Consider the following 6852-nt stretch of genomic DNA (forward strand, 5'->3'; position numbering starts at 1 on the left):
GCAATATAGATACCTTTACCATATCCTTGCATATGCACCACATCTGCAAACTTTTAAACCTAAGTTACTAGGAACATCCAGTAGTCTCGCAAATACATATGGTGGCCAACCCTTTGGTGCCATGATTGCAGCACGTTCACGTTAAAAACCTAGGATATTATCGCAGTCAACCTACTGTTAAAATAGGTTATCATTGATGTCAATATGTCAGTGGCCCGAATGAAAAATATTGTTGAAGATTCCAGAGGATGACTTGCTCAATCATGTGTAAGACAAGAAGTTTCAATAATACCCTTAATGATCTCGAAGTCCTTGATGACATATGTTGACCACACTTGATGAAAATGATTGGAAGAGTACCTTGGAACCTATGACATATCACTACATCACTAAGACTATGATGATGAAGGAGTACATGTTTCATATGATGCTATTGATGAAATTTATGAGCCTATGAGCCTTGATGAAGAAGCCTAACAAGAAGCCAAACCATTAAGAAACCTAATTGTCCTACCTCCATTTTTGCGCTCATAAAGGACTCGTCACGTTAAAATTTATTTTTCACCTTCTTAGAGTCGTAATCTCACCATGAGACTTTCTCCATCTTGAATATCTTAATTTTTCCTTTCTAGAGATCTATTACTCAGCCCGAAACTCCAAGTGGTTTGGGAGAAATGATTTTTTGAAGTTAAGTTATTAATTATGGACATGGAGCCGAACTGAGCAAACCTACCTTGTTGGCCAACAAAAGTGGCATGTCTCTTCATACCTCTGTACAAAAATATTATTAATACACAATCTGAGTTTTAGTTTTCATCATCCAATTTGCTAAAGAGTAATTATAGGAAGACAGAAACGTGATAGTGTTCACATCTCATGAACAAAGGGGGTCAAAGGAAACATTTATGGTTTGGGCATATTTATGTTCTCAAGAAGTAGACCTTGGAAGCTCCAACAAACCTGCGACTTGTTAAAAAATCGGATTGGTGAGGAGTTAGGAACATAATACTTGGAGCTAGGAACATTGTACTTGGATCTTAGGCATCCATCTGTAGAGATATCAATGATAACACGGTTCTATGACTTAACACTTGAAGCTTGAATCACCTACAACATTTCAGATATGTGAAGAACTAAATCTATGATAACTTTATCTTAGATTATGATCACAAACTATACAAGAACCTTAGATATCTCACCTGTGGAGCTCGAATCATGACAATTACCTGTGGAAGTCAGCATACTTCAAGAAGCAACCCATTAGAATTTGTTGATACAATCTAGTGTTGACTTTAAAAGTGAAGAACTCAGAAGCCCTGGGATAGTGGAGTATTAGGAATCTTGGAGCATATTCAGACAGTGAGGAAATGGAAGACAAGAACAGTGATCTTGAAGGCATGTACAAGTAAAGAGCGTGATGATTTAATTAGACAGTGGGCATATTGAAATCTAAAGCAATCTTCTAGAGAAGATGTTCAGCTGTTGAAGTAAGTCCTTCATACACTATATTTGTTAAAAATTGAAGGATTGGTGTCCTTTGGGTAGGTTCCCATAAATACAAGGTTTGAGCCTTGAAGAAGATAGGGTCAAAGACCTAGAGGTTGGAGCCTCATTAAGTCCAAGCTAGTGCTTGGAAATAGGTTGGTGCCTAAATTTCTAAAGGGTTGGAACCCTCACATTTTATTGTACTTCGTCATTTGATAAAATGATTTTTTTTATATAATAAGATTATTCATTTCTCTTATTTTAATTTTGTAGAATTTAACAGGACATAATAACATATGAAAGTAAATATTGATTCACCCCCTTCTCACTATTTCCTACAATTGGTATCAGAGACAACTTCTGCATACTCACCCTAACAGCTAGAAGAAGGATTCTTAGTCACAATGGAAAATCAAGAAGTGTCAAGAAGGCTTCCTTTGTTCGATGGCACAAATTTTGCTTTTTGGAAAAAAAAATGTCCTACCACTTAATGTCCTTGTGACTTGAAGTTTGGCATTCTGTTTTGAATGGGTGCACTTCTCCTTCCACTCTTCCAACTGATCAAGATGAAAGGAAACCTTACATTACAAATGCCAAATTTTTGAATTCCATCACTAGTGGAATAACTTATTATGAATTTACAGAAATCATGAATTGTGACTCGGCCAAAGAAGTATGGGACAGGTTGATTTCCTTATATGATGGGGATTGTAAACTTAAAACAAAAAATATTCAAACTCATAGAAGAGAATTTGAAAGTCTTCAAATGGATGATGAAGAAGATATTGCATCATACCTTCTCTGTGTTACTAAAGTTATCAAATCCCTTAAAAGGTTAGGAGAAAAAGTTGAAGGAAGTGCAATTGTTCAAAAACTTCTCAGATCTCTTCCTGACAGATCTGACTCCAAAGTAAGTGATATAGAAGAAATGAAGGATCTAGACACCATCAAGATGGATTAACTTCATGGAATTCTCGCTGCCTATGAAATGAGTAAAGGAATCTCAAATTCCAAAGAAGTAGCATTCAGAGCCTCAAAATCAACAAGAGGAAGAAGAGGATTGTTATGAAACCAGCTCACAAAAAGATAGAAAAGATAGATCAATGCCTTAGAATTTAGCCTCTTCGAGGGGGCAACCTCCTTTACATTACACAAATGAATGATTCTTTGATGCTTCAAATGACATGACCTACTTTCTATATATAGGAGTCTAAGGAGTCACAATATAACCCAACCAACCTAACAATAATAATATAAAGGCACAAAAATAACAATAGAGGGATTCTATGGGGAACAATAATAACAATATGGGGACAATGACAATAGGGACACAACAATATTAATAAGGGATACAACTATAATAGTAATGGGGTAATCACTAGTATTATAGGGACCTAACATGCCCCTCTCCTTCAAAAAAGTGTTTTCCTCAATGCTTGAATAGTTCTGGATGCTTCCGTATAAAATTCTCATCCTCCCATGTGGAATCTTCAGTGATAAGTTCTTCCACTTGATGAGATACTCTGAAATTGATCGATTTCATAGCTGTCGAGTTCTTGTTTCTGTGACTGCTTCTGGTTCCAATATAATTTTTCCTTCCTCGTCAAGTTCTAGCAATATTGTTTGAACTGGGAGCTTGTCTCCTATAACCTTCTTTAAACATGAAACATGGAAAACTGGGTGCACTCGAGAAGCTGTAGGAAGCTCCAATTTGTATGCCATAGTACCAATCTTTTGCAACACCTTGTACGGACCATAATAATTTGGTGATAATTTATTATCCTTCTTAGCTTGCTTGAGGGACATTTGTTTATATGGTTGTAGCAGTAGGAATACCCAATCTTCTACATCAAAGCTTCTTTCGCTGTGATGTTGATCTGCCTATTGTTTCATTCTATTCTGCGCCAACACGAGGTTATCCTTTAAGAGTTGGAGGACTTGTTGTTGATGCTTGATGTGATGTTCCACTGCTTGAACCTTAGAATTTTCTCTTAAATATGATGTGATGGATGGTGGTTTATATCCATAAAGTTCCATAAATGGGGTTGTTTTTGTTGTTGTATGGAAGGAAGTGTTATACCACCATTTAGCCAGAGGCAACCATTTGACCCATTGAGTCTGGTTATCAGATACAAAGCAACGAAGATATCCTTCCAAACATTTGTTTACTATCTCAGTTTACCCATCAAATTGAGGATGATAAGATGAGTTATGAGCTAACTGAGTATCGAGACAAGAAAATAATTCTGTCCAAAAATTTCCAGTGAAAATGGGATCTCTGTCACTTACAATAATCTTTGGGTTTGCATGTAGCTTTTGAATTGTTTCCATAAATGCAGTAGAAACCGTACTGACTTTAAACGGATGTGATAATGCACAAAAGTGTGCATACTTGGTAAGTCTATCAACTACCACCATGATGACACTCTTTCCCTCAGACTTGGGTAAACCTGTGATAAAATTCATTGAAACATCCTCCCAACGTTGGATTGGAATGAATAAATGTTGTAATAAACCCGGTGTCTTAATTGTTTCAACTTTATTCTGTTGGAAAACCAAACATTCTGCCACAAACTTTTGAATATCTGATTTAAGGCCATCCCAAAAAAATTCCTTCTTAACCTTGTGGTATGTTTTTTAAAATCCTGAGTGCCCTCCTAAGGGAGAAGTGTGCAATTCCATAAGAATCTTTTGTTTGAGCTGGGAATTCTTATAGAGGTATAAGCGATCTTTGTACCATAACGAATCATTTTGCCAACTAAATGTATCAGATGTACTGGAATCCTGTTGTAACTTTCGAATAAGTGCCCACACTTCTTCATCATTCTTCCTTTCCTCCCTTGCTTCGTTTATCCAATCTGGTTGATAATAGAAATGGCGCACAACAGTGCTTCCACATCCTCATCCTTTCTTGAGAGTGCATATGCCACCACATTTTGCTTCCCTTTTTTGTAGATTATTTCAAGGTCATAACCCAACATCTTTGTGACCCACTTTTGTTGCTCTTCAGAGGATAATATTTGTTCTAAAAAGTATTTAAGGCTATCATGACCCGTTTTTACCTTGAAGTGTCTTCCCATTAGGTAGGGTCGCCATTTCTTAAGTGCATGTAGTATTGCCAACATTTCCTTCTCATAAATAGCTTTGTGTAAAAACTTTCCTTTGATTGGACGACTTTCAAAAGCAATGGGTCTTTCATCTTGCATTAAAACAACACCAATTCCATTTCTTGAAGAATCATATTCCACAATAAAGGTTTTTGTGAAGTCCAGTGTAGCTAAGACCGGTGCTTGGCACTTTGCCTCTTTAAGATGTTTGAAGGCCTTTGTTGCTTTTGGAATCCATGAAAATGCATATTTATTCAATAACATTGTTAGAGGTGCTGTTATTCTCCCATAATTCTTAACAAACTTGTGATAATACCTTGTCAACCCGAGAAATCCTCGCAGATGCTTTATGGATGTGGGGATTTTCATTCCTTAATGGCTTTAATTTTGCTAGGGTCTACCTTAACTCCTTCATGAGATAAAATATGACCCAGATATTCCACCTCTTGTACTCCAAAGAAACATTTGGATCTTTTTGCATATAATTGTTTCTCCTCCAATAGTTGTATCACCCTGTCAGCATGTTCAACATGATCCTTCCAAGACTTGTTGTAGATTAGTATATCATCAAAAATACTAACACAAATTTTCTAAGGAAGGGTTTGAAAATGGAATTCATCAAACCTTGAAATGTAGAAGGTGCATTGGTAAGGCCAAAAGGCATGACCAAAAATTCATAATGACCCTCATGAGTTCTAAATGCTATTTTCAGAATGTCTTCATTCTTCATTATGATTTGACGATATCCTTGTATGAAGATCCAACTTGGTGAAGTAAATTGATCCATGCAATTCATCCAGTAACTCATCAATGACAGGAATGGGGAACTTATCTTTAATAGTGAGCTTGTTGAGCTCCCTATAATCTGGACACATGCGCCACGATCCATCCTTCTTGTGCACCAATACTGCTGGAGCAAAGAAAGAACTTTGACTAGGTTGAATTATACCAACCTCCAGCATTTCTGCAACCATACGTTCAATTTCACTCTTTTGGGCATAGGGATATCTGTACGGCCTGATGTTTGGAGGAACACTTCCTGGAATCAAATGAATAGCAGATCAAGGATAGGTGGGAGACCTTTGGGAGTCTCAAATACCTTAGAATGATTGTCCAAGACTTTTTGGAGATCTAGAGAAATACATGATTTCGATGTGGAAACATCTAGTGAACATACTTGTGCAATCACACCTCTTTGTTCCTTTTTTAGAAGCTTTGTCATACCGTTAGAGATGATTATCTTTCCTGGTTTCCCTGCAATACCCTTTAATTCAACATCATTTCCTTCCGTAGAAAATTTCATGAAAAGTTCTTGAAAATTAAAAGCTATTGTACCCAAGCATTGTAGCCATTGGACTCCTAGTACAAAATCAGAACCTCCCATTGGAATGGAAAGCATTGGGCTACTCAATACATATTCTCCCATGGATAGCTTGATATTATGGCACTTTCCAGAGCAATTTATCATTCCTCCATTTGCAACCATCACTTGACACTATGGTGCTAGATATAGGAAGCAATTCAATTCTTTTACTATCTTACAATGAATAAAATTGTGAGTACTTCCTGAATCAATCAACACTATTACCTTTTTCTTCTTGATTTGTCCTTCTATCTTGATGGTTTGAGGAGTGGTAATTCCAACCAATGCATTACAAGATATGGTTAGATTCATTTCTTCTTTATCTATGCTTTGTTCCTGGAGTATATCCTCTTCTTTTGACCTTTCTTGCTCCTTTTCTTCTTCCTCTTCACATTCTATGTAGAATAATTTCTTCTCAGCACACTTATGACCTTTAGTGTATTTGCTATCGCAACTATAACAAAGCCCTTTTTTTCTTTTTTCTTCCAATTGTTGTGGTGTCAGCCTTATAGGTTGTGGAAGACTAGGGGCAACAACACTTCCATCTTTATAGTTATGAGTGGTATGCTTCCAGGTTCCCATAATTTTACTTTCCATTTTTCTTGCTAACCTGAATGCCTTCTCTAATGAATTAGGTTCCCAAAGGTGAACATCATGTTGGATATTATCCTTTAGAGTCCCTATGAACACATCAATCCTATGCTCCTCTAGAATATTTTTTACCCTTATGTTCAATTTTTGGAACTCCTCAATGTGCTCCATTATTGAACCCTTTTGTTTGAGACTTATCAATTGGCTAAAAAAAGTGTTTCTTTTTGTATCCTCATAATGTGCTGTCAATTATTCCGTAAAAATTGCCCAAGTGATAATTTGTTTATGAGAACAAAGTCATTGATA

Source organism: Pinus tabuliformis, chromosome 5_2, assembly GCF_031772625.1.
Source record: "Pinus tabuliformis cultivar Carrire ecotype Pingquan chromosome 5_2, CPIR1, whole genome shotgun sequence".
Classification (NCBI taxonomy): domain Eukaryota; kingdom Viridiplantae; phylum Streptophyta; class Pinopsida; order Pinales; family Pinaceae; genus Pinus; species Pinus tabuliformis.